This window comes from Solanum stenotomum, chromosome 3, assembly GCF_019186545.1.
Source record: "Solanum stenotomum isolate F172 chromosome 3, ASM1918654v1, whole genome shotgun sequence".
NCBI classification, from domain to species: Eukaryota; Viridiplantae; Streptophyta; class Magnoliopsida; order Solanales; family Solanaceae; genus Solanum; species Solanum stenotomum.
Genome location: NC_064284.1, coordinates 41,661,757 through 41,672,930, shown reverse-complemented (window position 1 = coordinate 41,672,930; position 11,174 = coordinate 41,661,757). Strand labels below are relative to the sequence as shown.

At 37.6% G+C, this 11,174-nt stretch overlaps 1 long non-coding RNA gene across 2 annotated transcripts in view; it reads left to right on the top strand.

Moving 5' to 3' along the window:
- The first annotated feature begins 10,725 nt into the window (after positions 1-10,725).
- Positions 10,726-11,174, top strand: part of LOC125858603 (uncharacterized) — a 7,903-nt gene continuing 7,454 nt past the window's right edge. For both annotated transcript variants that reach the window (XR_007445760.1, XR_007445759.1), the window contains exon 1: positions 10,726-10,859. This is a non-coding gene — a long non-coding RNA (uncharacterized LOC125858603). The remainder of the gene's footprint in view (positions 10,860-11,174) is intronic.

Sequence of the window (11,174 nt, the reverse complement as noted above, 5' to 3'; positions counted from 1 at the left end):
TAATATTGGTTCGTTTAGAAAATGAAAATGAACAATCCTAGTTCTACAATCGACTGAGGCATAATAGGAATGTAACCGATCCATGCCTAGAATGACATCGAAGTCTACCATTTCTAATTGTACAAGATCTGCTGAGGTGACTTTTTGAGAGACTGTGACAGGGCAATTTATGTATACCCGTTTAGCTATAATTGGGTCATCGACTGGAGTAGAGACTGGGAAAGGTTCTGAGAGAGTTTTTGGACTAACACTGAATGTGATTGCTATATAAGGAGTTACAAAAGACAAAGTAGCCCCTGGATCTAACAATGCATAAACATTAAGGTCAAAGACTCGTAACGTACCAGTGACTACATCAGGAGAATCTTCCTGATCCTGGCGAGCCTAAAAAGCATACTACCTATTTCGGCGCTGACCGCCACCTGTGCAAGATGAGTTACCCTGCTGAATCGGGCGACCTGTTGGCGCTGCTGAAGTTATGGATTGATCTCTACCATTGTTACCTCCTTGACCATCTTTAGAAGGAGAATCTTTCAACCTGTGAATAGACTGACCACACCCAAAGCATACTTCCTTTCCTTCAAGGTGCTCGCCCGGATGGTTCTTACCACACTTAAGACATGTTGGGTAGGTTCTGGTGCCTGAAATAATCCCCTGAGACTTAGAGCCTGATGCCCTACCCTTCTGATCATTACAGAACTTGGAGGATGGAACACTAGCTGATAAAAGTGCTGGAGTTGAAGAGTTCTGTTGATACTGCGAGTGATTACCACCACCCGATTTCTATTAAGAATAGTCATAGTTTCCTGTCCTTGCCTTTTTATTCTCCTTGGCCTGCTCCATAAGTTTATCACCCTCAACCTACTGAGCATGAGTCATGAACCTAGAGATGCTCATATCCTCAAGTAACATGGCATTCCTACACTCTGTTTTCACAAGATCGGATACCTCATACATGAACTTGTTCATTTGACCCTTGGAGTCAGCAACCATGTGAGGTGCATACCTAGAGAGTTGGGTGAACTTGAGTCCATACCTTGGACCGTCATAGAACCCTGCCTCAAATTTAGAAACTCCTGAGCTTTTTCCTCCCTCAACTCTCTTGGGAAAAACATGTCTAGAAAGGTCTCACTAAAGAAATCCCAAGTGATAGGAGTTGCATATGTACCCTTTTTCTCATTTCACTGAGTATACCAGATATGAGCTACATCCTTAAGCTGGTAAGATGCCAACTCAACCCGATCATTCCCAATTACCTGCATCACTCCAAAGATCTTCTTGACCTCATCAATTAAGTTTCGGGGATCCTCACCTGTCTGCGATCCTAGGAACTCAAACGGAATCATCCTAACGAAATCACAAACTCTAGCTGCAGCTGACTCAACATTAGCATTTATCGGAACTGGAGCCTGCTGATTATTCTGGTTGGTCACACTCTGAGCCAATAACTGGATAGCGTTCTGGAATTCAGCATTCAAAACTTCCAAGACTGGAGGAGCTACGTTAGCATTGCATGCATCCGCATTTCTTCCATAAGCTCTACTAGAAGGCATGATCTGAAATGCAAAATGACAAGTCAGAGCGAGGAATTAGATCATACCTTACGCACGATAGGAGTAACAAAGAAATTGATATTTTCCTAAAACACTTTGCAGCCTCCTTCTCGTGAGATGTGGTGCACTTCACACCCATGAAGAGGACTCTACTTAGTGCGGCTTTTAAGACATCCTAAGACACTTAAACCTAATGCTATGATACCCAGTTTTTCATGCCTCGAGGCTACTCCCTTGACGTAACACGGGACCTAGGATCACGAGTGACCCCAAGTTAACCTGCTGGCATAATCATAACCATACTAAAGATAAACATAGCAATAAAACTATACAGAAGCTAAATCGTAAGAATAAAACTGAAATAAAATGATGGGGAATACCCATATACTAAATCTGAATATGTGAAAACTTTGAGTTTGGGTACAAATGAGAAGTCAAACTCCAAGACTAAAGTTAAACTAACTATGTCTGAAATAAAGCCTCTACTAACTAGAAATGTTGGGGCATGCCCAAGCTAGATCTAGCAAAACTGAAACTAAAATTAAAAACAAGAAAATAGTCATGTCACTAGTCCTTGATGAATGAGGACTCACCACTGATGTTGTTGAACTGAAGATTGGGAACCGATCTATGCGTGATCTGACAGCTGAGGACCTGAACCTCTATCACAAGAAAATGTAGTGCAGAGTATGTGTTAGTACTTGAAAGTTACTAAGCATGTAGGATAGAATAAAGCTGAATAATAAAATAACTGAAAATAAACATATATCTAAACATGACATGAGATAAGCATGATACAACTGAGAATATTGAACATGAAATATTGAATGCAATGACCAAGTTTTATAACATGCTGAGTCTGAATACTGAACTATATTATTAACATGGTCAATGCAATAGAATCTGACTTAACTGTAAGGGAGCTACTAATAACCGACATAAAATCACATGAGCTAAATATGGAGTCCGATGTATATGCCTCATTAAGAGAACCTAAGGCATGCTGGCGTGATCACTAAAATGATGTCCACAGAGGGGACTTACAACCTATGGGACACGTAGTTCTGGGACTTGAGGGTGACTGACCCTAATCCACTCGGTATGAAGCTTCCTATATGATTAAGTAGTTAACACCTTCTGACTGAAATAATGTAATACTGGATAGCTCAAAATTGACATGCAAACTAAGAATACAACATTTATATGCTCATAATAATGTATTCGAAATATGGGGCATGTTTATATATATAACTGAATTTACTGGCGTAGCATGTTTAATTCATGAACTAAAGGAACTACATAGCTAGGGTTCTGAGTTTATACATGAATCTAGGCAAAACAATACTATGACGATATAATATGATTTAGATCATTCTAATAGCTGAAAATTCAACAACTCTAACATTTAAGGAACCCTAAGTCTAGATAATAATAAGGAAATCAAGAATCTAACTGAAAACTAGGGACCTAATGGGTGAAAGCAACCCACTAGTGAAATACCACATGCTTGGTGATGAATTCCACGGAAAAAGCTTTTGATTTTGGGGCTGGACTTGATGGAACCTTGCTACGTTCTTGAACTAGGGTTTGGTCGCCTCTTTCTTCTTTCTACGCTCTAGGTTTCTATGTTTTGATTAATGATTTGACTTAGGTAAGTTCTAGTTATGTTTCTAGGCTAAAAATGACCAAAACCATGTAGTTTAGGGGTTAAACAACGTAGTTTAGGGGTACAACGCAAAAGGAAAAGACCAAAAGACCCCTGACTTAAAAGCTATAGGGGTCACCAACGGATGGCACCGACGGACCGTCGATCGACTGATGGTCCGTGCTGGTCAACAGTCGATTAGTACTAGAGGCTGAAATTTTGGGGTCTGACCTACGGCCCTGGACCACGGACGGTGGTCTGACCTACGGTCCATAGGTCCGATCGTAGGTTAAGACTTAGAGAGATTTTTGGGGCTGAGACTGGGGTGGGTTGCAGATGTGAACCATAGACCACTAGCACGGGCCATGGGTCGCCCTACAGTCCGTTGGTGGTGACCGTGAGTTGCACCTGCAACTTCTGGAAATCTGTTTAAAGGTTTGTTTTTGGATATGGGGTGTTACAGGTTATTAGTGACACCCCTCCTTAGGATAAGAAGTCCACATCGGCAAAAACACATGTAAGTAAGAATACCTTACACTTTAGTGATGCGTTTTAAAGTTTGGTGGGTCTAGGCCCAAAATACGAGTTGGAGCATTATTTTGTTGGAAAAGGCAAAGTAGAATTATAGACATATATTTTATAACAGAGGATTTATGTGCCACCCCATCTTAGGATAAGAACTCTACGTCGACAAAACACAACAGAGATACTAGGTATATATGTAAGAAATCCTAACATTGATCTAGTGATGTGTTTTAAAGCCTTGCAGTTCTAGGCCTAGAGAAGACAATAACACTAGCAGGTTGTAGGATGGAAAAAAGGTGGTGTAAATAGTATTTTAAGGGATAGAAGAGCTATAATGTAACGAATTGTTCCCGTTGGTATAGAAAAGTCAATGGTGGGAAATTTGGGGCCGGAAAACTTTTTCGTAGTATTTGGATTTTTCCAACCTTATCCAGATTTGGACGAAATCGTAGTCTTTAAGGTGTAGAGAAATCTTGTAGCAATCGGATGTATCTCTTATGATTTTGATTACATGAGTGGTTAGATAACTCGTTAAGAAATCCGTACGACTTTACAGAATTAAATTCGGGCAAGTAGAACTCCCAGAATCGATCTTATCTTGAAGGTAAGAATTTTATTATTTATTGTGATGCTTCACATTCTAGTATGGGTGCTGTGTTGATGCAGGATAAGAATGTTATCGCTTATGCCTCCCGTCAATTGAAGGTGAATGAGAGGAATTACCCAACGCATGATTTAGAGTTGGCAGCAGTAGTGTTTACTCTTAAAATATGGCGGCATTATTTCTATGGTGTCAAGTGTGAGGTATTTGCTGATCATCGTGGTTTGCAGCATGTGTTCACTCAAAAGGATCTGAATTTGAGACAACGAAGGTGGATGGAGTTACTTAAAGATTATGACGTGACCATTCAATACCATTCGGACAAGGCTAATATGGTGGCAGACGCTTTGAGTCGGAAAGCAGTGAGTAAAGCAGTGCGTATGGCTAGTTTAGCTTGTTTAAGTGTATCCAAGCGACCTTTAGCTAAGGAAATTCAGACCTTAGAGTCTAAGTTCATGCAGTTGGGCATCTCAGAAAGAGGTAGGGTGATAGCTAGTAGCGAAGTAAGGGCCACTTTCATTGAAGAGATCAAGGCCAAACAATTTGAGGATGAGAATTTAGAGGAGCTCAAAAAGAAGATTGCGATAAGTAAGGTACAAGAGACCACTCTTCATGCGGATGGTGTACTCAATTTTAAAGGAAGAATATGTGATCCTAGAGTAGATGACTTGATTGAGAAATTATTGGCAGAATCTTATGGTTCGTGATATTCTATTCATCCAGGTGTGGCCAAGATGTATAGTGATCTGAAGTGAATTTATTGGTGGCCGGGCATGAAGAGAGACATAGCGGAGTTTGTAGAGAAATGTCAAAATTGTCAACAAGTGAAATATGAACATCAAAGGCGTGCAGGTTTACTTCAAAGAATGCCAATTCCGAAATGGAAGTGGGAAAGAATAGCCATGGATTTTGTGGTTGGTCTTCCCAATACTTTGGGGAAATTTGATTCTTTTTGGGTAATGGTTGATTGATTGACCAACTCAGCCCATTTTATTCCGATAAGAATAGATTATAATGCTGAACAATTGGCTAAAGTTTATGTGAAAGAGATAGTGAGGTTGCATGGGGTGCCCCTCTCCATTATCTCAGACCATGGTACCCAATTCACATCCAAGTTTTGGAGGAAATTGCATGATGAATTGGGCACATAACTCACTTTTAGTACAACTTTCCATCCACAGACAGACGGACAGTTGGAGATGACTATTCAAGTATTAGAAGACATGTTGAGGGCATGTGTGATTGATTTTGAAGGGCATTGGGATAAGTTCTTACCTTTGTATGAATTCTCCTATAATAATAGTTATCATTGTAGCCCATTTGAGGCACTCTATGGGAGGGGATGTAGATCACCCATAGGATGGTTTGAGGCTGGAGATGTGAAACCGTTGGGGGTTGATTTAGTGAAGGATGCTCAAGATAAGGTAAGGAGTATTCAAGCTAAGCTTCTAGCAGTCCAGAGTAGACAAAAGAAGTACATGGATCATAAGGTAAGAGACATGGCGTTTCAATCCGATGAAAATGTTCTTCTTAAGGTATCACCCATGAAAGAGGTGATGAGATTTGGTAAGAAGGGTAAGCTAAGTCCTAGATACATTGGTCCATTTGAAATTCTTGAATGTGTGGGACCAGTGGCGTATAGATTGGCTTTACCTCCTAATTTATCAAGTGTTCATCTGGTATTTCATGTATCCATGTTGAAGAAGTATCATGGTGACGGGGATTATATCATTAAGTGACATTCAATTGTGTTAGACAAAGACCTCCAATATGAGAAGGAATCGATTGCAATTCTTGATCGGGATGTGCGTAAGTTGAGGAACAAGGAGATTAAGTCCATGAAGGTTCAATGGAAGCATCATCCAGTTAAAGAAGCTACTTGGGAGACCGAAAGGGACATGCAAGAGAAGTATCCCATATTGTTCGTCGATTCAGATACTACTTCATTCTTTCCTTAGCCTACTTTTCCTAAATTTTGTCACTCGGGGATGAGTGATAGTTAAATTGGTATCTATTGTAACTACCCATTCCCGTCATTATAGAAAAGCCAATAGTGGTAAATTTGGGGCCAGAAATTTTTTTTGTAGTATTTGGATCTTCTTAACCTTGTCCAGATTTAGACGAAATCAGAGTCTTTGAGGTGTAGAGAAATATGGTAGCAATCGGGTGGATCTCTTATGGTTTTGATTACATGAGTGGTTAGATAACTCGTTAAGGGATCCGTACGACTTTACGGAATTGAATTCGGGTGAGTAGAACTCCCGAAATTGATCTTAGTGTAAAGGGTATTTTCTGATCGTCGTGGGTTAGAGGTGTGTTGTTAAATGTGATTTTGGAATTCTTTTAAATAACTCCTTGTTTCGTTTTGGCTGCTTTGGCGCTAGGTTTGGCTGCTTTAGCAGAGCCGCTACGGCGGGATTAGGGTCGTTGTGGGGGGTTTTGCCGCTCTGGCAGAGTCGTTGTTACACGGAAGCCGCTAGGGTTGGGGTTTTGGTCTCTTTAGTGGGACTGCTACAGCGGGGTGAGTGTCGCTGGAGTGGGACCGACGCGACTTAAAGTCATAAATAAACTCCTAAACGACCTTATTTTGCACTTTTCAACTTTTAGAACCAAGAAACGACCCCAGGCGATTCCTACATGTTTCCACCACTCTTGAGGCTAAAGGTAAGCTTTTCACTCCCTGAATCCATTTTCGATCCGTAGAACGTAATAGAATGGGTGAATATTGATGTGGGAGGGTTTGGTTATAGATTCTATGGAGGAAACAACTCTAGTTTGGATAGTCAGGATCGTGAGTTCGATCTAGGGTTCATAGAATTGTTATAGTTTCGGGTAATTAGTGATTGTTTATTGATTCCCGTATTATATTGATTGTTTATAGACCAAGAACAAGCGAAACTAATCCGGAAAGAGAAAGATCAAGTTTCTTAGGGTTTTCAAGTTTGTTTCGAGGTAGGTGATGGTTGTGATTCTATGATTCTGTGATGCATGCTTGTTATTGCTTCATTATGATACTTATATGTATATGAATGTTTCAATGTTGATCACACTTGTTGTAACCGAGATATTGAATGATGATTGCCATGAAATCATGACTTAAATGTATGATCTTGATTATATACTTGTGATTGTGATTGTGGTGTGTGAATGGGATCGGTTGCCACGTCCGGCATAACTAACTTGGATCAGATTTCCACGTTCCGGCATAACATTGGGATCGGTTGCCACGTTCCGGCATGCTAACTGTTTTGGTTTGGGTTCCATGAGAGGACCAATGATTTGACATAAAATGTGAAGTTGTTCGTTGTTCGTAAATGTTGATAATATTGTATATGATGATATATATGCATGTGATTATAATGTTGTTTGACTTGTTTATGTTGCACTAGTGGGATAGCCGCGTGATCCTACCAGTACACTGTGGTTGTGTACTGATTCTGCACTTGCTCTTATTTTTGTTGAGTACATGGGATCTTCAAGCAGCTATTGACAGACCTCGCTTAGAAGATCAGTGATCGTTGTTCGAATTCAAGGGTGAGCCAATTCTTCCGGGCTGCCATGGAATTCTCTTTCTTCTATGTCCACCATTTTCGGACTTAGACATTTGTTTAGTTAGTTCATTAGTTTGGGGTGTATCAATTCTTGTTTAGACTTAGATCATTCATTTAGATGTTTTGGTACATTGACTTTTAGGTTCTAGGTTATTCTTCCACATTATTAGTCATTAGTGTTAAGACTTTTGTTAGAGTTTATGGGAACTCTATTTTATTTCCATAGTGTTTGATTTAAATGCCTTAGGTTTTAGATTCTTTGCTTGGGTTGGGTTGTAGTAGTGGTTCTCCCATCGAAGTGTTAGTATGGGTGCCAATCACGACGGTCTGGGTCGTGACATATATTGGGGGATTTTAATGGAATCTATTTTGGGGCATGATTCAGTTGTTGGCTCTTCAAGGTTTCATTTAATTTTCTTCCATGTTAGCGAATATTCACCTTGAACAGAAAAAGTACGTAATCACGGGTGAAGTTGCTAGGTGCTTGTTTGCTTATTAATTTGCTTTTCTATTCCATATCTTGTGTTTTGATTTTATTTTCATGTATGATTATTAACTGAAAAATTGAACTAAAATTGATAACAATCAAATTGATAACCAACTCATAAATACCCCTATCTACGACAATGAGCTCTTTTTGCACACTTCAGTTGTTCTATTCTAACTCTTATCTCAGTTCGTATTTTTGCTATCAATACATCTATTTTTACATGAATCTCCTTGAATATACTCCAATTCATGTATTGTTTATCTCTGATTCTTAGAGTGTTGTTGCCAGCTCCTTTCTTACCAACCTTTAGTGTTTGCTTGCAAGTTAGTGGAGTGTCTGTGAAATTCCCATTTAAAGCTTCTGGTGACTGAGTTTCTCACAAATGCAACATGTCACTTTCTACCATATTTAACTTTTATATCACCAAATTCTTTAGAAAATAGATTTTCTCCCAAGAAACAAAAGTCCATTTCCTCTGTTTTTTCAATGTTGCCCTATAAGCTAGATTGTATAAGGATTATTTATGGGGCAATTCTGTTACATCACCAAATGTGTTGAGTTTAACTTTGCTGAGGATTATGCAAGGCAATATAATTGTCCTTTTTTTTGTCATGATTAGAGTAATCTTAATCCAATTCTTGTCTCACTTGATGTTAGGCTCCTATATTATCTTATACACATTTTAATTGTCACACTTAGACATATTGAGACGTTAATAGTCCAAACCAGTGGGTGACATTACAATTTATCTCAGTACATATATAATTTTGAAATCTTCAACTTTCAAGTTACTTTTTGAGGTTAAATTATATATACAATATACTTTTCATATCAATGTCATCCACCATATAGCCACTTTGTTTGAGCAAAAGATCCATAAACATACATATTGTTATTCTATCATATGAGCACTGGTCAATGTTTTATGAGCTGTGAGATCATAAAAATAATATAATATGAATAAGTCAATAATTTTTTTACGGCATCAAAATGATAGAATATATCTTCTGGATCTATATCTATCTATCTATCTATCTATCTATCTATCTATCTATCTATCTTTTTATATCTATCTATACATATACTGTCTTAAAAACATGAACTATCAAGCATGAATGTTGAATTAATACAATATCCTAATTAAAAATACTCAATTTATTTTATTTATTTTATTGAATTATATTATATTAAAAGTACTTACCTTTTCACACTAAGGAATTGTGACTTTTCTGATGAGTTGTGATTTTTCCGAAGAATTGTGATTTTTTCAAAGAGTGGTGACTTTACGAAAAAGATGTGTCTTATACGATGAGTTGTGACTTTCTCAAAGAGTTATGACTTTTCTGATGAGTAGTGACTTTTCTCATAAGGCACAGTCAGTACCTATTCATACTACGGTTTGTTAGCTATAAATATAGGGGTTCTCACTTTTAAACTACAATTTTTTTATGTTTTCTACTCTTGTTGTCACGCCCCGATCCTACACCCTAGGCGGGACTGACACTCGAGAACGATTGTTGGCCCCAAGCGAACCCTTGGCCTGGCTAGACTCTAAGCGGAAAACTTTAAGCTTTAATAAAAGAAAACAAATGTAACTTTACTCAACTGTCTCAAAATAACTTGGAATGTTTTAGAATTAAACATCCAACTAACCAAAGTGGCTACTCAAGTTTTATAAAAGAACAACGGAAATGCAAAGATTAAAGAACTATAGCTATCTGTCTATGAAGCCTCTTATACTATGAGGGATGTCGGGACAAGAAATACTTACCTCTGCTTTACTCAACTCATTGATACTCAACTGAATGTAGAAATAAAAAACAATAAAGATGTAGTTAATATAAAACATTTAAACAGTAGATAACATCTCAAAGTATTGGAAAATACCATAGTATCTAAGTTGTATATAAGAATACAAAAAAATAAACTATGTTTGGAAAATTTTCTAACCGACAACCATCACTATGAGTTATGTGATGATACAACATTTCGTCCATGCTGCCAGAACTGTCCTATCACTACAAGAAAATATAGAATTGCCAATAACCTTTTTGCGACAATAGTGATATTGTTGCTATATATCAATAAATGGCAACAACTTTATTTGTTTGTTGGTATAGAGTAAATTTTTAACCACAACTTTATTTATTTTTATTGTCGGCAAATATATTAATTTTGTTGCCATATTTTATGGGTCTTACAGTAAATTTAAAATACTAAAGAAATTTGCAACAATATTTTTGCTCGTTGTTAAAAATATATTTATTGTTGGTAAAACATCAATTTTTCGCAACAACTTATTTAGTTCGTGGTTGAAAATTATTTCCCAATTATTCCGCAAAAGAGAAGGCGGCAAATCTTCCCTCTAAAATTTTTTTGGCCCAAAACCCTTCCCTCTTTTGTCCCAAACTGTTCCAAAATTTCATCAAACATTAAAAGCTGCTATGTTGGAAATGGAACGATTGGTGCCTTACTCAAACGGAAGTTTTAAATTGTAAGTTTCTTCCTTCTAATGTCAATTGTTTCAATCTTAGTGTTTTTATTATTGTTCTTTTCATCTTTCATCAATACTTTTAGGGTGTGTTTGGTATGAAGGAAAATATTTTCCTGGAAAACAAATTGATTTTTGACTTATTTTCTCATGTTTGGTTGGTGAGTAGAAAATATTTTTCGAAAAAGATTTTTAGTGTTTGATTTATGAAAATATTTTTTATTTTTACTAGAGTAGAAAATAATTTTTCAAATTGAAAATAGTTTTTAAAAACAAACTTAAAATTTTTTTGGGGGGTGGGGGGTGGTAGGGAGTGGG